Here is a 25,767-nt window from a genome sequence, read left to right on the forward strand (position 1 = left end):
ATTGGCCAATGCCCATACTTGATGCCATGGTCCAAAAGTATCGCACCAACTCAATAATTCATCCATATATTTAAGCCTATCTGCTAGTATATATGTAATGTCCACAAAGTTTCCAAATAAATAAAAAGAGAAATTTATTATTTCAACTAATTTAATATGAAAATTGCTGCACTATCTACGGCTTTCGTCACGAGTATCATGTTGTTGGTTGCAAAATTCCTGAAAATCGTGACACTAGAAAAAATTGTGGTACTATAGTACAAAAATCATGACACTAAATGTGATATTTTGTTCCTTAAAACCTTTTATGCGCAATTCAGAGCTATTTTAACATAACCTAGGGTTTCTTGTGGTCCCCAAACATCTTCCTCTCTCGGCAAGATTTTTGGTGACTATTTTTGGCAAAACACACATCGACGATACTTCATCTTGCCACTACTTTTTGACCTAGAAAACAAAAAAGTCAAAAGCACACACAAAATAAATAATGATTCTAGATGAAAATATATTTCCAATGATATTTCATTTACTGAAAAATAATGAACGGGCACTGAGATACAACCCCGAGAACGTTCCTATAACAAGAGATGAACAGGTGCAATTGCGCCTATCCTGGTGATCGTATGTTATTTTTCGACAACCTTTGTCAAGGATTTGGGAAAATAGAAAAAATAACAGAGAAAGATCAAGATGTTAATTTTTCAATGCCACCACATCAATTTGATGAATGATTGAGGAGAAATGCTTTCTGGAATACATATTGTTTGGTTGTAATAATCTATAGAACAATTTTATGTTTCTGTTTTGTATCTCAGAAAGAAGAACCCTAGAGGGGGTTTTCGATTCTGACTCAAAATAGGAAATCTTGTGATTGCAGCTTTTCAGTGGCTATGAAAAATTAGGTTTTTAATGTCGAAAGACTGAGAACAGAAGTTGTTCTATAAATTTAGGAGGAAATTCAAGTATTTCAGATGCAAAATTTGTGAGGTTCGCACATGCAAAGGTTAAAAAGGTCTTTAAAAAAACCAAAAAACCAGGAACTTGCAAAATTAGACATTGGGCAAATTTTAAAATTTGTGGGGCATTTCCTAAAAATGTTCCAAATTAATCATAAAGTATCATTTTTCTGAATAAAGAACAATATAAATAGCTAAGGCCTTGTTTGAATGACACCCAAAACCAAGTTTTAAACCTGGTTTTGGGTGTAAACATGAAAACCAGGTTTTGGAAAAACTTTGGTTTGAGCAAGGTTCTGAAAATTTTCCAAAGGAAAACCGGATTTTTCAGGTTACCCTCACCCTACGACCCTCTCTCCCAACCCCAACTCTCTTCTCTCATATATGACTACTTCTAATAAAAAACCAGGTTGGCCCATCTAGCAAAGGCGGTATCGGCTGCAAATTAGAAATTAAGCTTTTTTTCTTTTTCATGTATCTTGCCATTTTTCAGCCAGCCGTGATCTGGGAAATGGCTGAACTGGTGCCACCGGGTAAGGAAAACACCAGCTAGGGCCGGTCAGCAGCTGTCCGGAAAATGGCCTGGTTATTTTCCTTTTTTTCTTAGTTTTTTTTACATTTTTTCTTGTTTTCGGCTATCTGACCATTTTTCGGCCAGTTACCAGATGAAAAATGGCTGGCTGGCCAAAAGAATGGTCCGGCTATTTTTTCTTTTCTTTTGATAATTTTTAACAGTTTTTAAAGATAGTTTTGTTTTTTACAATCGAGCATTTTCTGGCTAGCTATCAGTCGGGATGTGGCCAAGCTGGTGCACTGGGTAAAGTGGCTGGTTGGAAAATGTCCTGGTCGTTTCTTCCAAGTTTTTTTTGTTAAATTTTTTCTTGTTTTAGGCTATCTAGCTATCTTTGGGCAAGTCATTGGCCAGAAAATGGCTGGAGTGATGCCTCTCTAGCTGTGTGGAACTAGCCTGGCCATTTTGCAACCGGTGTGTAGATGAAAACTGATCTGGTTATTTTTCTTATTTTTTTATGATTTTTAATTTTTTAAAGATTTTCTTTTGTTTTTGTTATATCCAGCTATTTTCGGCCAGCTACTGACTAGAAAAAGGGCGGACTTGTGCCTCCCTTATCAGGTGGTACTAGCTCGACCATGTCCCGGTTGCTTAGCCATGTTATATTTTTTTGTAATTTTAAACATTTTCAACTTTTTTTTTTGTTTTTATGATATCTTGGTATTTTTTCGGCCAGCCACCGGCCAAAACATGGTCGGACTAGTGCCTCTCTTGCCAGCTACCACTAGCTCGATCATTTCTCAGTCGGACTTGGCTACACCATTTTTCCTTTTTCTTGTTCGTGTTTTCTATATTTCTTAACATTTTTTTTAAATCTTTTTTGTTTGAAAAATGGCTGACAACGGCTTGCAATCCTTTTTTTTTTAAGTTTTCAAAATTGAAAACTTGTTCTTTGAGGTTTTGGGTCATCCAAACACCAATAAACCTGGTTTTTGGCAAATCAGGTTTCCCAAAGACTAGGTTGCAAAGCAAAACCAGGTTTCTAAGAAACCTAGTTTGGCCTCTCATCATCCAATTAACTCAAATTTGAAACACTAAAATCCCTCATCCTTGGTAGGACTGGCATAAGGTTTTTGCCCTATAGTGTTTGCTATTGAATTCTCTAGAAACACTTGACATTGATGGATGCTCCAAAATTTCATCTTTGCCTAAACGGTCGGGACATTTGACATCACTAAAATCCCTCATCCTTGGTAGGACTGTCCTACGGTTTTTGCCAGAGGCGGAGCTGTGTGTGTGTGTGTGGGTGGGGGGCAGTCCTGCCACTTGGAGAAGTTAAATTTTTTTTTTTAAAAGCCCAGCCCTGATTCCATATGAAATAGATTTTTATCCATTTTTGTAGCCCAGCCCTGACTGCAGCAAATTAGTTAGATTTGTCCATATGAAATAGATTTTTATTAATAATTGTAGCCATTTTTTATTTTATCTCAAAAAAAAAATTTGTGGGGGGCGCTGCCCCCGAACCCCCGAATATCACACCAATTTTTTTCCCTACACCTTGTTTGCTCCCCCCCCCCCCCCCCCCCTCACATGAATCCTAGCTATGCCACTGGTTTTTGCCCGATAGTGTTTGCCAACTGAGTTCTCTTGAAACACTTGACCTTGTTAGATGCTCCCAAATAAGAAGAATTCCAGAATTCATTGGGCATTTGACCAACCCCCAAATACTCGATGCAAGTTATTGCTATCAATTAGAGGCTTTGCCAAGTTCGATTGGCCATGCAAAGAATTTGGGAAAGCTCAATTCAAGTTGTACTGGAATTGGAGAGGTGCCCAATTAAATTGAATCATTGAGAAATCTCTGGCAATTACATATAGATTACTGCTTTTGGAAGCCTTACAAGTCACGGGAGCAAATCAAAAGGGCGGTGTTGGAAATGAGTATGGTGCTTTTGGATGTGTTCAGCATGGTGGGCAGTCCGGAAGTAGCGGAGACTGCGCACATTTTCAATGACTCCCCCCATCAGCATCTCACGCCACATTCTATTGGATGTCTTCCTGATGGGGGCCAAGAAATTTTAATAATTGAAAACAATAATTTGGACAAGCGGAATGAAAGAGAGAGAGAGAGTTATTGCCCTGAACTGACGGGTACCATCCATTGCTTGGGCATAGTAGGCCAGTCATTTGTCGGTCGGTCACCAGTCAGAAATAACTGATAAATGATATTAGTGATGGTAATAAAAGCCCGACCCAACAAACATAATTGAGAAATGAAGTATTTTACCAAGTCAAGGTGGTCTAGATGAATTATCTGCCTTTTTTGAGCTGATGATCATGGGCAAAATTTTAATAATTGAAAACAATCCTTTGGACAGGCGGAGAGAGAGAGAGAGAGAGAGAGAGAGAGAGAGAGAGAGAGAGAGAGATTTATTCCTTGGGCCATGCATTTCTGTATCAGGCATGATCTTGAAAGACTTGCATGGGACCAAAGGACACGTTCAAGACGGCAAATACATGGGACATAGCTGGAAAATCTCAACATTGGTGGGAGGCCCTTTTCATAATGAGACTAATCTACTCCACCTAACTCATCAATATAGTTTTAAATTCTCAACACTCACACTCTCTCTCTCTCTCTCTCTCTCTCTCTATATATATATATATATATATATATATATATATATATATATATATATATATATATATATATATATATATTCAACTTGGCATGATTTTAATCTCAAGGCCATCTGCACGGGAGGTCCCTTTTACAGTTGGAAAAAGGGCCATCCCTCCATCCATTCACAGTTGTAGGACTAAGGCGAGGGGCTCTTTCATATAATAAATAGTCTAGCGTGCTCTCCACCTAAGTCATTAATCGGGTGGCCCCCTTTCTAGATATTAATAACTCTTTCCTTCGTATCCAGCTGGTGAAGTGGAGAAAAGAAAGGTTTTCTAAAATATCTAATATTTTCTCATTCTGACACAATTCTTTTTTTACTAAATTGATAGTCACAAATATTGGGCATAGTCACAAATATTGGGCATTTTTTTTAAAAATTTCTCAATTTTAATGCAACGTTTTGAAAAACCAATATAGTGTTAGACAAAAATGTGATATTTTCAAAATATCACCTATTTTGAAAATATCGCATTTTCTATCACAAAACTATATCATGTTATTAATGTGGTTTATCTTATCCCTCCGACAAACCATAGAAATGTGGGTGTCACATGGAGTATTTTACCAAGTCAAGGTCGTTTGGATCACAAGCAAAATTTTAATAATTGAAAACTATAATTGGGATAGGCAGAACGAGAGAGAGAGAGAGAGTTATTGTCAACAGCTGGTGAGCATTCATTGCTTGAGCAAAATTTTAATAATTGAAAACAATAATTCACACTATACGAAAGACGACCTCAATCCATTGCTAATCCGATGCTAATCTGTCGTTAAATAGCTTAGCGATGGATTAACGTCGGATTAAAGACGGATAGCTTTTATCATAAATTTTTTGATGCTAATTAGCGACGAAATATATCTGTCGTCTATTTTATTGTTAAGTAGTGACGGAATGTATCTGTCGTAAGTTTCTTCGTTAAGTTACAATGGAATAACAGATGCCAACATCCGTCGCAAGGCCACGTTATTACTATACAACAATTTTGGTGTCGTCAAACAGGCGGAATGAGAGATATTCAGCTGTATCAGTCCAAATGGTCTCTCTCTCTCTCTCTCTCATCATTTGTTTAATAGGTTGGTTCAAAATCATCCCGTTCCATTCGTTCGGACCAAATTAACTGCTGTCACCGAGGAGGATAAAAAGCAGGCAAGAACGTTTCAAATAGGAGACAGTGATGGTGAGATTCGTGACATTGTTTTACGGTGATGGTGGTGATACTGACGTCTCTGTTTGAAATGGTCTAAGATGCATCTCCATTGCAAATAGGAAAATAATATTTTTTATCGTTTTTACATTGAAAAATTCTGGGTCTTAATCGGAACTCAGGTCGGGCCCAAGTCTGGTATAAAATTTCACAAATTATACCCGGATTTATCTATATATTAATCAGACCTTCAGGTCCAGACCTAGGTCTTCTTATTTATCACCGTACCCAGACCCTATAGGGTGGTATGGGTCGGGTCTGGGTAAACCCGATCCGTTGACACCCCTACTAATATGCATGTGAAGTAGAACCATAGTAACCGTTCTAAAGAGTTGTTCAGCATTAGAGTGAACAAGAAAAGAGACAAAAGTGCTTTAACGCTGTTCCTTGCTAAATAAGATGGAGCGTTGGAAGCGTCTTCCTAGCAGGCAGGCAGGGAGGTGATAGAAGGGTGTTTTTTACTGTCCAAACCAGTGTTGTCAGTATCTGTATAAGCCCTGTATAGTTTGACCAACTATTCAGGTGAAGCTGCCGGATTCGGATACTTAAGTGAATCGTTTTGAATTGGCAAAAAAAATAAAATTTAAAAAAAATATTAGGTGTCAATCAAAATGTGACACATGTTAAAGTTATTTAAATAATTTTAAGTATTTTTATATTTATTAAAAATAACCGATTCATGAGTGAAGCATATTTTTCTGCCGATACAATACGCACCGGTCAACATGCATTTTGAACTCACTTGAAACGATCTGACACCTTGAGCAGGCTTTCTCTTAATTAAAAAGAATTAAAAATGGCTGAAGAGAAGAAGGGTTGGTTTTGCCAGGTATTATATTGCTTAGTAAAGGCCAGTTGCTTGAGGGCCTATATAGGTCGAAAGGATCAGAGGTGGGGGACGACAGTAAGCAACTGTGGTCTCAATTCAACTTGGCTGAGCTCTCTATTCTTCAACCATGTCGTGGAGATTGCTCAACCACAATGAAAGACATAACAAATAATAAGGAAAATTACTCCAATGCCCCGTAGAGAGAAAGATAAGATATCACAATAATAGGCACGTTGACTAGACAAATCAACCTGCACTGAGCTTGGACATTGTGCCAAAGATACAGTAATCCCATGGGTCTCGGATCGTGATCATTTCCATGTCAAATGACAAACTACAGCATCCCTAGCCACAAAGGCAGTAGCCCAAGATGAATCATGATTGACAATTGTGGTTTTGTGTGAAAGGTTTTAATTCTCTTTCTGATAAATATGGACTTAGATCTTGTTAAATACGCTCCAATCAGATTGAGATCCCAAGACAGAGGTGGTTGATCTGACCGTTGATTAGCATGATGCGTCAGGCATGTAAAAATACAAACTTCTAGGCACTCTCTGCCCAAAGCAGGTTATATGTCTCCCCCCCCCCAACAGGGCCGGTACTGAGATCTCATGTTCGGGGGTTCCAAATAGCGCCACGTATATGATGCAGACCGGCATGTATCCCCATGTGTGTCCGCATCATACTGCATCGTAATTTGGTGCCGCAACAAAGACTTAAGTACCCTTTACCGCCATTCGCTTCCTCTTTCTCGAACGGACATAAATGCCCTCCTTCTAGAAAACTGAATCGTCGGTTCGTGAAAAGGACAAAACTGCCCTCCATCGTTATCGCGCCAAAACGTTCCGCAGAGTTTGCGTATGTAGCAAGCGTTATGTTGTAGGATTCAAATAGTTCAAAACAATTCATTCTCGCTCTAAGCACTCTATCGGAGATTCTTTGCTTTCATCTGGAGTCGTCGAAGCATCCTTTCCTTTGTTCCAGAGCATCGGTTTCCGTCTTACGTACAGTCGCAACATAATAATCACCTTCTGTTGCATATTAGTTGTTACTGTTGCTTACTCTACAGTTGGAATATCCAAATTCCCATCGTTTCGGTGAGTTTCGTGTAAGGTTTCTTTCTTCAATTTGAAGATTGCTTCTTATACAATGATTTGTACTTATGAACCCAAATATTCTGACTATTTCTAATCATGATGATCGTGTAATGTGTTGTGCAGGTTAGCAATGTTTGCGCCTCATCAGATTAGAGATACCCCATTGTTCTATGGGTTGTCTATTAGAGAAGTGATCCGTCAGTCCTATTTATCTAAGGTTTTTGAAAGATACCAAAATATACTTAAGATTGAGAACGATGAAGACAGGGAAAAAGCCTTGGAATCGTATTATGCGGAGGATTGTCCATCAGATATCGAGGCTGCGGACCAAAGGAAGGACTCTGAAGAACGAAAGATGCAAAACAAGGATGACGAAGAGAAGGCAAAGGCAAGAAATATTGATGAGAATATAAATAGAAGGCGGAGGATTAACGCACAACAGATGAAAAGGAGAAAGAAGAATGTGGAAGAGTGGGAAAGGTATTTTAGCTATTTCGTGGAGGACACTAAGGCATAATGTAAGAGGAGAGACTTGGAGCGTAGTGCAATGCGAAACAAGGCAAGGCTACTGAAGGAGGCGGAGGAGAAGCGAAGGCAAATGAATAAGGAGGAGGAAGAGAAGGAACATAATATTCCTCAGTATGAGGAAGAAAAGGAAAGGCGAAGGAGGGAGAAGGAGTTTGAGGAAGCTAAGGAAATGCAAAGGCAGGAGAAGGATAATGAGAAAAAGAAGGAAAGGCAATGGAAGGAGAAGGAGGAGGAAGAAAAGGAAAGGGAAAGGAAGAAGCAGAATGAGGAAGTGCAGGAAAGGGAAATGAAGAAGCAGGAGGAAGAGGCGAAAAGGGAGAGAGAAAGGAAGTAGAAGGATGAGGAGAAAAAGGAGAGAGAAAGGAAAGAGAAGGAGGAGGAGACGAAAAAGGAGAGAGAAAGGATGCAGGAGGAGAAAAGGGAGAGAGAAAGGAAGCAGAAGGAGGAGGAGAAAAGGGAGAGAGAAAGGAAGCAGAAGAAGGAGGAGGAGAATAGGGAGAGAGAAAGGAAGCAGAAGGAGGAGGAGAAAAGGGAGAGAGAAAAGAAGGAGAAGGAGGCGAAAAAGGAGAGAGAAAGGATGCAGGAGGAGAAAAGGAAGAGAGAAAGGAAGCAGAAGGAGGAGGAGGAGAAAAGGGAGAGAGGAAGGAGGAGAAACAGGAGAGAGAAGAGAAGCAGAAGGAGCAGGCGAAAAAGGAGTGAGAAAGGAAGCAGAAGGAGGAGGAGAAACGGGAGAGAGAAAGGAAGGAGAAGGAGGATGAGAAAAAGAAGGATAGAGAAAGGATGGAGAAGGAGGGCGGGAGAAAGGCATGCGATGGTGGAGCCGGTAGAGATGAAGATTGAAAGGCAATTGGAGGCAGTGGACCCACCAGAAAGTCTCAGGTTGGAGGGAGAATAGGAGAAAATAGCGACCAAGGTAAATATATCCGTTCTGTCTGTGAAGATTTAATAATATGTTTAGCGATTACTGTGTTAGGTATTAATATATATAGCGATTACTGTGATAGTCTGTCTGCAACCAATATTATTTATAGCGGTTAGTAGAATAGTATTTATAAGTACAAATGGAACTAATTTATAATTGGTAGGAATAATATGTTATTTTGTGTTACAGGGAGTTCACAGGAGAAGTAGAGCACCAGGTGAAAATCTCGGAGGTCGGTGTCAATGGCTTGTAGTTCTGTCGTGGTATGGTCAGCTGAGTGCATATCAGAAGAACCAATTACGAAATATGCACTTCGGTGGCCTTTTGGACCAGCAATATTTTGAAACTTGCTGGAACACCATGACCCACCTGGTAAATAAGTGGAATGATAAGACGAACACATTCTAGTTTGATTCTTTTGAGATCACCATGATTCTAGAAGATGTGGCGAGGATCACTGGCCTTAAGTGTGATGGCAGTGCTGTCCTATTACGGCATTCAAACTATAATGCAAGGGAAAAATGCACGGCCCTGTTAGGAATGTCGATGGACGAATGGAGTCAATGTATTTCTGGTGGAATCAATTCAACATCAATGAAGGTCTCATTTTTTCGTAATAAATGGGAAGGCTACTCCGCTACTTGTGCATCTGAAATAGCTGACCAAGAGTTGTGCAACTTTCTTCTATATTTTTTTGGTCTTACATTATTTTCTGATTATTCTGGTTCGAGAATAAGTTCCATGTGGCTGCAGTACCTGACAGACTTAGACGAAGTCGACAACTATGCCAGGGGTGCCGCTATGCTCGCACACTTATACAGTTAACTCCACCATGCGAGTAATGGTACGAAAACAGTTGAGGGATTTTGGCCATTTGTTCAGGTATTTGTTGATTACATACTTAGTAATTGTAGACAAATCTCATTGCAGGTTGTGGTGTTACTAATAATATTGTTTTTGTTAGGCCTGGGCATTGGAACATATTATTCCATTGCGTCCACGTTGTGGCCCTCCGATTTGTGGTTTTCCAAAGATCGGTCGTTGGGCTAGAATAAACGTCACAATTTATAATGCTAAGTCCATTTTAGATGGGCTGCAACTAAACGAGGTAAACGTTCTAAAATTATTTACAATCGCGTCAGCATTTACCATTGAGTATTATAAATCATTGTAATGTTTAGCATTCTTAAGTATCTATCGTTGCAGGATTGTCTTCCGTGGTATATATCGTTGTTGCCATATCATGCGTAAATAAATTTTAATATATTTGTCATTCGTTATTAAAAAGAATTACCAATGTACATGTTTTGTGGAGACCTTATGGAGATGGGGAGGACGATGATGAAGACGTTGTTGCGGAGGCTGCTAGATTGTCTGACCGCGATTTGTGGCTATTCTGCAATTTTGAAGCTGAGTTGCAGCAAGGTAGTCGAGTTCTCCTACAATCTGGCTTGAGGCAGTCTATCCCAAATAAGCCTTTGGAAGTGAGAAGGAAGATGAATAGTGGTAGGGGCAGGAACGTGAATTGGCGCGATCGCTACAGAGACGAATTATTAAATTGGAACTCAGGTGGTTTCTCTGCCGTATCGTATGATCATGAAGGACGACAATTTGACCCCTTTTATTTCGAAAGGTATTGGGAACCAATGCAGGGAAATCTGAAGATTGAGAAAATTGTGAACCCATGCCTCCCAACTGCCCCTTCTCATGTTGCAGCGCAGCCTCTACAACCAAAATGTCGTCTCTCTCTGGTTACTACGACTAGTCCCTCAGTAACAAAGCGCGAGGAAGACCTAACACTTGCTCCAAAAGAGAACATTGTCTCTGCCGCAAGGTTCGAACTTATGGAGAGGGAGAATAAAAAATTAAGGGCAGAAGTAAGCACTATGGGGATTCAATTAAACTCAGTGGTAGAGATGATGACCAGTTTTTTTAAGAAAGGTTTCGCAACGAAAAGGCCACGCATGATAGACAGTTCACCAATAAAAAGTGAGAGACAAGTCTATGATATTTCATCTGATTTATCAAGTGCCTCAGAATAAATCCTAGATTTTCATTTTTATCACGCTAGGTTTTTGTTGTAATTGTATAATGAGCTATAGTAACGTGATATTCTTTTATTGTTTAATTCTTTATTATTGCATCATTTCGTCTGTGGATCTCGGTAATAAATAAACTTTAATCGAAAATAGATGTTTGTTCAGAAATCGTGGCATTGCCTAACCTCTTTGGCATCGCTAAGATATAGCATTTCTGTTTAGCAATCACTGTATTTGTCTCCGCCTCGAAAGAATATCGCAAAAAGGATTGGTGATATAAGCCGTGAACAATAATTTAGCGAGTTCTGACGGCGTAAATGATAACAGTCAATAGCGATAAGAAAAGGTTGATGCTCCAAAATCTGTACGATACGGTTCTCGGTCAGCAATTATTCATCTGGCAGTGACACCTTCAATTCAAACCGCGATAATGAACGTTTGTTGTTAAAAAACCGATAAGGAAAGTATGTTGCATGAATATATCGATGTATCCATATACGATAATCAATAGAATAATCGTGAAAGATTATTCATACCTGGAAAACGGGTTTGTTCGGGTTGTGTCAATCTCCCACTGAAAGATTGTTATAATGCGACCGACAAACGACGAGTTTTAAATTATTTAAAAGCCAATCATTTAATTTGCGGGGTGTTTTTGAAAAAGTCCGGCATGTGAAACGACGTATTTTTAAATATTTAAAATGCAAAGGGCGGCTTGTGGAAAGATGCATTTTTAAATACTTCGAACACAATCATTTAATTTGGCGGCGGTTATCGAAAAAGGGCGGCATGCGAAAAGACGTATTTTTATTTATTTAAAACGCAATCATTTAATTAGCTGCCTGTTTTCGAAAAAGGGCGGCACGTTAAAGGACTTTACCTTTGTATTTGACTGAGGACGGCGTTTCCGTATCTGCGTTGCAAAGGTGCCATCGATATCTCCGTCCAGGCACGGTGCCGAAGAAGGGGACAATCGGAGCAGTACGACCAGCCATGACAACCAAGAAGAGGATAATGGGAGCAATACGACTCGGCATGGCGCCAAAGATGATGGGAGCACTACGACCGGGCACAGCGGCAACAGAGAGGACGATGGGAGCAAAACGACCAGGCACGACGCCAAAGGAGTGGACGATGGGAGAAAAATGACCAGGCACAGAGCAAACGGAGAGGACGATGGGAGCGAAACGACCAGGCACTGCGCCAACGGAGAAGACGATGGAAGCAAAACGGCCAGGCACGACGACAAAGAAGAAGACAATCACATCTACAGTACCAGCACTAGCGCTTAAGACGTATATTTTTTGAAACGTCTGAGCGGTTTAGTCAACATTTGTCTTTTCATGTCGTATTTGGACTAGTGTTGTTTACTGTAGACAATAATTTCAATGTCGAATCTTGAATACCACGCTCATGGTGCACTCAGCTCAATATCCACAGGCAAGGGTGGGCGGCAACGCCCTGACGAGTTCGTAGATGACATCGAGCAGATGCAAGATGAATTTGCAGTTGGGAACACTATCAGTAATTTTGTAAGTATTTAACCACTATCAATTTCTAGGTCGTTTCGGTTTGTATGTTTTGAAGTTCATAAATTTGTGCAACCAGACAATGTGTGATTTTGTCAATTACATCCAGAGCAACCCAACGAGCAATACAGTACGCATCATCAGCCCTTATTTCATGGTATGTCTGGTATGCTGTTGTTTTGTTTGCTTTTATGACGTACTCATGTTTCTTGGTGGTTAAACCTTACTATTTCGTGCAACAGATATACGTCTGGTAAAAGCCATACGACATTGGATTCACAGATGCACTACCTTGTTGGAACAACGATGATGAGTGCCTAGACATTTCGAAATTTGGAAAGGTAAGTGAACAAACCTCTTCTCCAAGGTTTAGTCGTAACATCCCCATCACGATATGTCTCTGGAATGAAAAATTATTTTATCGATTCGCAGATTTTACTTCCTACACTCTGGCAAAATCCCGACCATTGGGTCCTATACGAGATGAATTTTCTAGAATAACAACTATGGTGCTACAACTCATTGGACTGCCACAGTGGCGTAGAACGCGACACTATGTATTTGGTAAGCTTGTGCCCATAGGTGAATCATAGCTATTCGAGGTGAACCGGACTGTAATATATTATCCATTTATCACAGGCGGGATTCCTTAACGGGCTTATGGGTGTCGACATTGCCGAGTGGATGTTGCTCCTTTACAAAGTAATGGGGTCGATTATGGCATATTCGTAATGAAGCATATTGAAGCAATATACAATAAAAAAGAACATTGTTTTCACGCTGTATGAGCTTTGTATCCGATGTTATTGGGTATTCTTGTTATATATTGGTTTCACATTACATGTTTTGTTGGAGGAACATATGCCGGAAATACGCTACGAAATATGCAGAAAATTGATTGAGTTTAAAAAGAACGGCAGACAAAATATGTAAAGTGAAACCTATCGATTGCTCTGTTTGTACAACCTAACGAGCTCCGCCATCACCGTTCTCGCCCTCCTCCTCGACAACAACTCAGTCGATGCATTCGCGCTGAGGGTGGCCAGCAGGAGCTTCACCACGTCCTCTTCCTCTCTCTAGCGAGGAGGTCTCAGCGGAGCTGTCATTCCGGTGATGGGTATTCATCTCTTTCCGATGGCGGGTGTTCTACGAAAAGTAAATCGTATTCAGAAATAGTTTTGTGTTGTATACGCATAACCAATGTTGGTAAAGTTGTTCTTCAGTAATGAAAAATACTATACGGACAAAGATACTTTGGTGTGGTTCCTACGACGAAAGTTATTTTGGTGCGGTTGCGCAATATTTCTAAAAATCGCATTCCGTGAACTTATGAATAAGAAAGGTTTGTTCTCAGAAATCGCTGTATTGCTGAACCTACGATAATGTATACCTAAGGCAATTTCTTGGGACGCGTGTGGATGTACTTGTGGATTTATTTGAGACCCAAAAATTCAGTCCAATCACATTGATTACTATTGAGAATAGCCCACATTGTTCAATTTCATTAATGCAGAGTGCATTTTTATTTAAGATTTGCTTTTGGTTTAATGAAACTGACATATATACTTGAAAACTGACGGAGGGTGATAGGACGTTTCATTAATATTTGAATGACACAACACACAGTTCTACTTTGCTTCGCGAATAAGGAACCGACAAATCGACAATTCCTACATAAACGACTTGGTCTTGAATCGATGCGGATTCGACGCAATTGTCGTATCCGTCTATACTTTTTTCATATGTCTGCAAGATCATAATTGAAGAAAACCTCATTTAAAATTCAAGAAATTTTCTAATTCTTGCACAAGTTTTCATGGTGGTAGCAGTGTAGTTGACGTTAGACCACCAAGAGTATCGCTTTGTACTATTCGTAAAATACGAAAGCGACATTAATGGCTCTTATTCACTACTTTTTTCATATGCCAGCAATAAAGCGATGTTTAAGCATACAACATTTCATAGCGATGTTGAATATTATCATTTCGAACATTAGAAGTCTTTGTTCATTGCATACATCGCAGTCTCACTCTGCGACTGTCAATCACGCAGTTTGAGCAGACATCTTTTATCAATTACAAGCCTTTTAGATCCTCGTGACGACTCCGTCAGTTTCTCCTCCGCAATTAGAAAGGACGTCAATTTTTTGCAGAGTTCTTCGCGGAATCCTGGTATATCAACCTGCAAAAATAGATTGTAAAGTAGAAGCAATAGACATGCACTTAATCCCCAATAACAGAGGCCAAGAAATGGCATACAGCGTTGAAACAGGGTTCTTCACCATTGTATATCGCTTCAATGTACTTCATTACAAATACGCCGCAATCAACGCCATTATCTTGTAAAGGAGCATGGTATGTCGTGCGATAGACCCACTCACTAACATCGACTCTCAAAATGGCCTTGAGGAAACCGATCTGAGAATAATGCGACCGACAGTAAAATCATGACCCCAATACACGACACAATACTCATATAAATGGAATCTTACGAGATGAGAAATGTCTAGCCGTAAACCACTGTCAACTTCCAATGAATTGTAACACCATAGTTGTTTTTCGTGTAAATCCATCACGTATAAGACCCAATGCTTTTCAGATTGCCAGAGTGTAGGAATCAATATCTGCAAATAGATTGAAAAAATGTTGTTAGCACTGTTATGCTATAATATTGCACTCTAGGTTTGTTTGCTTACCTTTTCACTTGACAAAAGGTCTCTGCAGTGATTACTGTTAACCCAATAAGGTATGCCGTCTTGAAATCCACTAGAGTATGGCAAACAACGTAAGATAGTCTGCAAATTGAAACATTGCTAACACCAACGTTAACATACGAATCAATTGGACTAAATCAATAATGAAAAGCAGCATAAAATACAACCGATATACCATGAAATACGGGCTGACGACGCTTACAGTCTGGCTTGGTGCGTTGCTTTTAATATAACTAACAAAATCGGATATAGTCTGTTTGCAGCAAATATGGTGTTGTTAACGCATGTACACATGACTTACGTATATAGACAACTGCTACTAGTTTCATACTAACAAAATTACTGATCATGTTGTATTGTACGAATTCACTGCGCATTCGGTTGATGTCCTCCAGGAGTGATTGACTAAGTTTTTGCCCAACTTCGTCGGTGGATGTTCGACTGAAATGAATGCGGACATTGCAACGAACGATATTGAAATTACATTATATAGTACACAAAAACAAATCGCAAAAAACGGCATGAAAAAGACGTATTTTGCTGAACATGTAGATGGTGTGCAGACAATATACCCATGATTCGACATTGTTGGTCATGTAGCTGTCTTCGTCTGCCTCACCGACCACAATTTTCTATGTTTGAGGGCGGATCTCTAGGTTTATGAAGGAACCGTCGGTTTGATTGTTGCTAGTTCACGAAGTAGAAGACAAACACACCTTCCAGTACTTGTGCGACTATTTATGACCTAAAAGATGTACTGCTCAACCAACATGATCAATGAATATTGTACGACAAATCAAACGTTTATGGTTATCCGTTGGAACTGCGTAATTTGACTTCATATTCGCTGCATAGCGAGTTGTGGTTATCGCGGGAAAGCGATTTGTGCAACAATGCTCGGCCTTTGTAAAGGGTGTTAGTCAACACCGAATTGCGGTGTTAAACGATACTAGTATAATGCGATAATGAACGTTTGTTGATAAAAACCCGACGGATCAGAAAGATCCCACGGGTTGAACTACATAGCGATTGTGAGAAATTGTGGAGTACCACTCACACTTGTACTTCCACTGTTAAAGCGAACAAAGTTCCCCCTGTACCAGATGAAGAGGTTTACTTACCTCTTAAGAAATAAAGTGAGGAAGAAAAAAGACACATTGAGTAGCCTTTTATTTATAATATATGGATAAAACTTTTCACAAGATAACAATAATGATTTCAAAGGGCAATTAGAGGTGTCGGGAACACGAAAGATTTGCTGGAGAAGAAGTTGAATCGACACTACGTCATAACTTTGCCAACTAAAGTTGGTAAATTGACCGGAATTCCTTCTTTGTTCCATGCTTGATCTCTCTTCGTCCAGGCATGGCGCCGAAGAAGTGTAAGCTTCGATTAGTGCTTATCGCTTGGAGCTGCGTAAGTAGAGTTCGCATTCCCTGCGTAGCCAGTTGTGGTTATCGCGGGAAAGCGAATGTGTTGTCATCTGGACAAGGATTTGTTGCCATCGCTGGATACTTTGTGCTGTGAGTCAGACAACAATTTATGAGTAGTGGCTGTTAGCGATTTTTTGCTTCTGCAGGATGTCGATTGATGACATCACTGTATGGCGATTTGTGGTTATCGTTGAATAGTGATCTGTGGCATCGCAGCATAGTGATTTGAGGGTATTGTTCAACTGTCAATCTAAGCGGGATGACAGACATTGTTCAAGTAAGCTTTTTTGGGGCTTTGAACAAGGTTGCGCTTCATTTTATGATCTAAGTAGGCTTTCAACCGCGCAGGTGATAGCATACTTAGATCATAAAATGAAGCGCAACCTTGCTCAATGCCCCAAAAAAGCTTACTTGAACAACCTTTGTCATCCCGCTTTGATTGACATTCGAACAATGCACTCAAATCACTACGCTGCGATGCCACAGTTCGTTATTCAACGATAACCACAAATTGCCATACAGTGATGTCATCAATCGACTTCCTGCAGAAGCAAAAAATCGCTATCTATCAATTTAAGCAAATCTAACCACGGACCGCAAGTCGTCAATGACAAATGACTATAAACTCTCAACAAATCCGGCATTGTGGAGATCGGGTCATGCAAAGAGGCATGGCAACTAAATTAATAGCCCACACGAGATTCCTGTGTCCCATACATATCTGTCGAATGCATCAGAGCCTGTCATGAAAGAGAAAATATTAGACACTGAATTAAGTTTCACAGGAAATGCATACCTCCTCGCAACATTGATTACATACCAAAAGACTTATAAAACTGTAACGATCATTGCCAAAAATCTGGTCGGGAGGAATGTAGGTTTGAACGTTTGGTGGTACTTCTGTAGGGTATTGCTGCATGATGGACATTACATGAGTTAGCTATTTGACAAGCTTCACGCAATGAGAAGCAATATAATGTTTTGCATACCTGTTCATTTGAAGGGCTTTGTTGTTTTTTATTACAGGTTGGTTGTTTCTTAGTCCTGTTCTTGCCAACCAATTCTACTGCACCCTTTGTCGTCCGATGACTGTGATCAGAGGCAGGTTTTCTTTTGATACCCTTCGCTTCATGAATATATCCATCATAATCAACAACGTTCACTACTGACTTGTTGAAGATAATGTTTACACTTCGGCGCAACTTCTCGGGAGTGTCAAGCGAAACATGATTTTGACCTACGTTGTTCGATTCCACTATCTTCGGCTGGTATTCATTCGCTGCAACGGACTTAATGTGAATTAACTCCACGTTTTCAAGTAACTCCGTTGCAGCTTTTCTCACACATGCATAGCCTTCTTCACTTCTCGATGCCAAATCAGCAACATGCATGAATGACCTACACAGTTGTTGGTAACGGGAGGCTATGTGGCACTTCTCGTCAACACCAGATTTACTTGCATTGTCCATAATGAGCATTTCAATCTTCGCGCGTCTCTTCCATCTTCGCATTACGTAAGACTCAGGTATTTCTTGTATCTTCTCTTGATTGAGTGCCTTTAATGCATAACAGCATAGAATACCTTTGAATTCATACATTTTGCACGAACATTCTACCCTTCCGTTGTCAACATTGTACGTGACATGTGCTTCTTGCCTTTCCTGATGCTTTTCGCCCTGACAAAAAATATGGTATTTGTGCATATTCTCGGTTTGCATGAGTCCTTCTATTTTGCAATTCATGACATGCAACACATCTTTCTTGATCCATTCAAATACAGTTAGTGTATACAGAGCTGCAGGTCGCATCAATATTTTCATGCCAAAAGTTAGAGGTCGTGTATTGAAGTATTTCACGTCTTGTTCAAGCTCATTCTGTCTTAGACCGTCTACAAATAATTCATATTGTTCCATGAAATGAAACATTGTTAAACATGAATACATGGTTTTCTTCAGCGTGGCATGCATAGATTCGACTCTTTGTGTGCTTATCATACCTGCACAAAAGTATTGTCTTCCATATGCCAATGCCCACTTCTCTTTTTCTGCATATAAATTTTGTAACCACAGACAGTCAGTAAGGTCGTATGTCTTAATCATTTTGTCTCAATCTGACTTAAAGGTGATCTCGTCTACGCTATGAAGTACACACTTTGTAAACTATTTGTCAAACCCTGTATTCTGATTAAATATGTGTCCTATGTTCTTTGCTGCATTTTGAAAGATATGCCACAAACATAAGCGATGATGTGCATTTGGCCGCACATGAAGCACTGCAGCCGCAATTGCGTGATCACCATCTGTAAGTATAGTTTCAGGATGCTTCCCGTTCATTGCCTGTATAAATACTCTGAACAACCACTCAAAGCTTTCCTTGGTCTGGTCATACACAAAAGCACCGCCTAATATACAACTCTGTGCGTGATGGTTCACTCCCACAAACTGCGCAAATGGCCACTGTTCAGTATTAATCTTTACTGTAGTATCAAACACAAGAACATCATTGAAGCATTCATAATCTACTCTAGACTTTGAATCTGTCCAAAACATATTCACAGCATATCCATCTTCGTCCACTTGCATTGCACTAAAGAAACCATGTTCATTGCTTGATTTATTCTGTAAGTAACGAACCAAACAACATATTTCTCCGTTCTTCATGTTATCTGTCCTCTTCCTTTTCAAGTGGTTTCTTAGATCCAAAGGTGTGAATGGCACATTTTCGCGACCACCATCTATGCAGGTAAACAAATTGTGCGTCTTCCTTGGTGCAATGTCAGCGCTATCGGCTATTTCAGCCATTGCAGCATGCGCTACAGTTACTTTACGATGTGACCTTATCATAGGAGTCATAAATGATGCAGATAAATCATGATTATGATCACTGATTAAAGTACGCACGACAAATTTCCCATTCGGATGTCTTCTCAAAACCAATCTCGCCTGACATCTACATCTTGATTCTGGCATGCTCCTCCCATTGATTTCTTCCAACCTTGCTTGGAACAAACATATGTCTTTCTAACCAAGACACCCTGTGCATTTTTTGACCAAGAAAACCTTCTAACACTGAAGCCAACTTTTAAGGCATAATCATTGTAAAATTTATATTCAGCTTCCTCGTTATTAAATTGCATTCCTTCTACAGGAACAGAGTCAAGTGTAATTCCATGTACATTCCCAGTTCCTACGGTTTTATTAAGTGTACTGACATCAAAATCTACCTCATTATTGAATTGCATTTCTTCTCCTGGAACATTCAAGTCAAGTGTACTTCCGTGTACATTCCCGGTGCCTACACTTTTATTATGTGCACTGTCATGGTAGTCTACCTCATCATTGAATTGCATTTCTTCCACTGGAACGTTCAAGTCAATAGTGGGTCTAATGCTTGCACCCTTCTTTTCATGTGCATCGTTAGTGCAGATGTTCAATTCTTCAGTTGCGTCATAAGTATAGATATTCAATTCTCCAGATCTTTCGATTGATTGAGCTACATCGTCTTTATTACAACTTGATGATAAGCTCAATAATGTTTTAAGCAATATATCAATTTGTGTTTGCAGCAAAATAGCAAACAAATCGATATTATCTCACAAAAATAGGAGCCTGTTACTAATACAGCGGTTTGAGATACAATGCATATAATGAGTGAATGTAGGATACCTGATGGGGTAGAGGCCCTTCCTAGCCTCTGCAAACAAGCATTCTTGTCAACAGGTCCCAGCGTCTTATAAATATCAATAAGTTTCCAACCTTCGCAAGAACAAGATCTATCTGCAATAACCAAACAATGCCTTAATGACACACAAGACGACATGCCTTCTTCTTCGATAGCATGATGATGGGAAGCTACTCACGCCGCCTTAATAGAACTAGTTGGAATGTTTGTGCATCATTGTTTTCTTCCATAATGCCTAACAACAACGACAAATAAAAGAAGACAGTGGAATGTTTTGTAAGCAATATATCAATTTGCGTTAGCAAGCGGCATAGGTTTACTACGATTTAATCGGGATATATATAACAACGGATACCACTAGGGTTAAGCAAGTCAAAGCAACGATTTAATGAATGAAAGTATTAAAGCAAGTGCGGTTTGATGTTTGCTTATACTGAGCATCGACTTGTCACTTACCATGCCAATAAAATACACATGTTGTACATGTGTGTTGACGATAACGCTCTCATAATATCCACGAGGCTCTAAAGCGAGTTCAATAGAAGTCGCTGAGAGAGCAGCGATATGCATGCGAAAATTGCCCCGCCATGCGTGTAACGATGTGTTTCTGTACCCACACGTTTTCAAAGTCTGTGTACAAATATCTTACAAATACATATTATAAAACATATAATATCTTACAAAACGATATGTATAGCGATTTGTAAGATATTGAAAATCGATACGGTAGTTCAGCATAGGGGTGGCAATATCTGACACGACCCGCCAACCCGACCCGCCAACCCGCCTCTTAGGCGGGTTCGGGTTGGGCTTAAGCCAACCCGTTTAATAAACGGGTCGACCCGCGTAACCCGTTTATTAAACAGGTCGGGTTCGGGTTGGGGGTATGCCAACCCGCCAACCCGGCTGACCCGTTTAATAAACGGGTTAGGCGGGTGGGTCAACCCGCCAACCCGTCTGCCAACCCGCCAACCCGACCCGTCAACCCGCCAACCCGTCGACCCGCCAACCCGACCCGTCAACCCGTCAACCTGACCCGCGAACCTGAGAACCCGTTTACCCGACCCAACCCATTTATTAAATGGGTTGGCCGGTCGTGTCGGGTTACCCGTTTATTAAACGGGTCGGGTTCGTGTTTGCCGCAGTCGACCCGTTTGATAAACGGGTCAGGTTCGGGTTGAGGTATGCTGACACGCCAACCCGCCAACCCGACCCGTCAACCCTTCAACCAGACCCGATTGCCACCCCTAGTTCAGCATAATAACTTACAACTCGACGATACAAAACCATACTATTTAAAAGGTCGATAAATATATCGCACAATAAATTACAAATCGATAAGGAAGAACTTGAGCATAATAGCAAACAAATCGATATTAACTAACAAAAATGTATCTCACAACGGGAGTCTGTTACTAATACAGCGGTTTGAGATACAATGCATATAATGAGTGAATGTAGGATACCTGATTGGGTAGAGGCCCTTCCTAGCATCTGCAAACAAGAATTCTTGTCAACAGGTCCCAGCGTCTTACAAATATCGATAAGTTTCCAACCTTCGTAAGAACAAGATCTACCTGCAATAACCAAACAATGCCTTAATGGCACACAAGACGACATGCCTTCTTCATCGATAGCATGATGAGATGAAAAGCTACTCACGCTGCCTTAATGGCACTGGTTGGAATGTTTGTGCATCATTGCTTTCTTCCATGATGCCTAACGACAGCAAAAATGAAGAGAAGACACTGGAATGTTTTGTAACACAAGGCAGGCACGAGAAAGCGACAGTGTGTTGTACAACAGGATAAAAAACAAAGCGGAAAGCTCGACTCAAGACGAAGGCAAAGTTTGGGTTGATAATGGGAGCAACTGTTACAGCAGATGGCGTAGGAGTTTAATGAATAGGGCACGTCTCCACTTTAAATGGTTAACATCAAACTTTCTGAATGGAGGACTTTTTTGTCATTTTCTCGACCCGTCATTTCACAACTTTTGAATGGAGGATATTTTTGTCATTTCCTCGAACCGTCATTTCAGGGCAAGCAAAACAAGTAAGGGTGATTAAGCCTTTGCAACAACACCAGAGTCCGATGCAAAGTTATGTCAACATACACGGGAATACGAGCCCCATGTGCATGAATACGTGACGCTCATTCGATCCCCCAAACACAGACGTGGGATTCAGTGAATCATCGGGGGCGAACATACACCACCCTCTCCTCTCTGCCTTTCTCCTCCATTATAAAACCCAGGTGAGCGGAAACTCAATACATAGTTCTCACCCTTTTCCTCTTATGGCGGCAAAAAACAGTGAAAGAGGAGAAGGGTCATCCTCATCAAGGGAAGACGGATGGGAGTTTGATGTATTCATAAGTTTTAGAGGAGCCGACACCCGCAAGGGTTTCACTGGTCATCTCCATAAAGCCTTAGTAGACAAGGGTATTCGTGCCTTCATAGACAATGAGGACTTGAAGAAGGGAGAGAGTCTGGATGGGCTGTTTGGGTACATCCAGAGATCCAGGCTCTTTGTGACCATCTTCTCCGAGCACTATGCCGATTCGATATGGTGCTTGAGGGAGATCGCCGAGATCGTGAAGTGCGGAAGGATGATCATTCCCGTCTTCTTTGATGTAGAACCAACCCATGTTAAGAATCAGACAGGGCCTTTTGGATCAGGATTCTTAAAGAGTTGTCGACAGCTGGATAATCAGGAAGAGCGAAAGGAGATCAATGGATGGATCAAAGCGTTGTCGACAGCTGGGGAAATTTCCGGGTACAATCTAAAGACAGACACAAATGGGTGAGTAACCTCTCTCTCTCTCTCTCTCTCTCTCTCTCTCTCTCTCTCTCTCTGAATGCCTTGCTGGTCAACGAGCCTGCCACTTCGAGCCCTCTTCAGGTTAGGCTGGTTTTTGCTATTCCAAGATCAATCTCGAGCTTCTGACAAGCTGAGCCTAGATGGCCTTGTTAACAAAAAATATTATTTCCACATTTTTCTTGAGAAAAATATTATTCTCCATATGAATACATTGGAGATGGAACACCCACCGACGTTCTTGCCAGCCGCGTAAACCAACCTAGTGGGCTACCAAAATATAATAATAATAATGGGTCCGTTCTAAATGAAATATGCTAGAATTTTTTAGTTTTATTTGTAAATTTTTTAGGTCCTTGATCTTATAGGGATTAGGTCTTGAAGTATTAAATTCTTACAGATGGGTGGTTTTTATAACATTCAAAATCTATGTAAATTTTCGAGACCCGCATATTTCATTTAGCACGAATCCATCTCTCTCTCTCTCTCTCTCTCTATATATATATATATATATATATATATATATATATATATATATATATATATAGGGTAGCACAATGGTTGATTTATGGCTGGAAAGAAAGTGGGTTTTCTATCCTTAATGTTTTCATACGGAGAATAGCATTTTTCTCAAGAAAAATATGGAATATTATATATACATGATGCGAGTGTGGTTTTGACTCAATCTAACATCTTAGATGTATTCAATCTGATCTATTCAGCATAAATCGACTCTTAGATCATGTGTTTTTTGGCAAAAAATATGTTTTTACTACTCAAGAAAAATCGACTCTTAGATCATGGATTGTGAATTTTCAATGTTTAGATGTGTTTTTTAAAGTGCTAAAAATCAAATGTTTTAAATGCATTGTGAGCCATGGATTTTCACATTTTGAAAAACATGTTTCTATGTAGTAAAGTCTTTGTGTAAAGCACATTTCATGCTAAATATATAATAAAGAACTAATATACAAGGTCCGATCTATTAGTTGCTCAAGCATTGGAGAAGGGGAGCCGTCTCGATCATCATTGGTTGTAGATTTTGGAGTTTCTTTTGGGTGGACGGCCTCCCTTCCCTATATATATCTAGGGCCATAGGAATGTGAGAATTAGAGTGAACCAATATTTTCATGCTGCTTTTGTTATCTTTTTTTTTGTTGAAACCGACCACACTGATGTAATCAACACACTTGGTTTTAAAAGGATAGTTTCTTATATCATCGTATTACTATGCATAAGCAAGATTTTTATGTCTTGAAAACCAACGACTCAAATTTTTAATAAATATTTACTTGTGCAAAATCCAGCTTTTTCAATGACAAAACATGATCTGATAGCCAACACCTAGCAAAGAGAGAACATATTCACAAGGTTGGATTTGTAGAAAAAGGTTGAAAATAGTAGTTGATATATATATATATATATGTGTGTGTGTGTGTGTGTGTGTGTGTGTGTGTGGTTAGGGGAAACCACTGAGGGCCCTTGTGACTAAGGAACTCTTTAATTGAAACACAGTGTGTGAGGTTGTTTTAACCAAATTCAGGCCCATGGATGTGTTTTCCATGGTCAAAATAATAGTGATTGACTCTTGGATCACGTCTATTCACTCCACAAATATGATTTTATGAGTGTTGAAAATTTGTTAGACTATAAGCAATTGATTTTTCAGCTATATATAGAATTGCTAGAATATGAAAACTACCATTTGAACTGCACATTTCTAGCACTTTTTTTGTAAATAGAACCATGCAGATGTAATCCACTGTTGGATTGTGTATTTGAAATGAAAAATGATGATTTTTGGATGCTTGAATATTTATAAAAATTCTGAGCCATTAATTTTCAAGCCTCCTCTCAAAAAAAAAAACACACCGTATATATTTATTTCATACCATGATAATATAAGGTCGTACACACTCTTGATTGTATGGATCTAGCCCTCGGATGTTAAATCTAATTATATAGATATGCTTATGTTGGTTATTTACTATGTTAGAATGTTTTATCATGTTTAATTCATAGTAAAATTTTGTTTTTGAGATGCCTACATGAAAATAATACAGTATATGCAAAACATGATCCAAAAGTTAGCTTTTTGCTTTTGGAGCGTAGTATTACATAAATCAAGTTAATACCAACAGATGTTACATCTAATTATAAGGTCGTACACACTCTTTTGTATGCATCTAGCCCTCAAATGTTACATCTAATTATATAGATGTGCTTATGTTGGTTATTTACTATGTTAGAAAGTTTTATCATGTTTAGTTCACAGTAAGATTTTGTTTTTGAGATGCCCACAAATTGACATAGAACATCATATTTGTGGCAACTTCAATACATAAAAATAATATATAAAATATGTGAAACATGATCCAAAAGTCAGATTTTGCTTGAATCTTAGGATTGTTTATTTTGCTTGAATTTTAGGATCATATAAATCAAAGTGCATATCAACATTAGTTATGGTGGTATAATATCACAATAGGTTCACTGCAAGCATGCCTACCACAACCTATTGCAAGCGAATAGGGGTCCCCCGATTGTTTTAAAAAATTTAACCCCACAGATTTGTTCGACGACAACGTCGATTTGCTAGAAAAAGACACTTGGATTATGTTTGTCAATAAAAAATATGATTTTTTATGCCTTGAATAATTATGAATGTTTTAGACTAATGATTTCTGAATCTTATAAAAACTTTCATGTGTGTTGGAATCAGTTGGTTCAATAATTGATTCCTATAAAATCGAGCATGTAGATCCCATTTGTATAGTAAGATTTAAGGAACCATGAAAACCTCTCTCAAAAACACGGTAG

At 39.5% G+C, this 25,767-nt stretch overlaps 1 protein-coding gene across 1 annotated transcript in view; it reads left to right on the plus strand.

The window, feature by feature from the left end:
- The window catches only part of LOC149815623 (disease resistance protein Roq1-like), a 95,639-nt gene that overhangs the window by 62,508 nt on the left and 7,364 nt on the right, over positions 1-25,767 (plus strand). The gene's annotated exons all lie outside the window — the stretch shown is intronic.

This window comes from Nuphar pumila, chromosome 15, assembly GCF_984573655.1.
Source record: "Nuphar pumila chromosome 15, dmNupPumi1.hap1.1, whole genome shotgun sequence".
NCBI classification, from domain to species: Eukaryota; Viridiplantae; Streptophyta; class Magnoliopsida; order Nymphaeales; family Nymphaeaceae; genus Nuphar; species Nuphar pumila.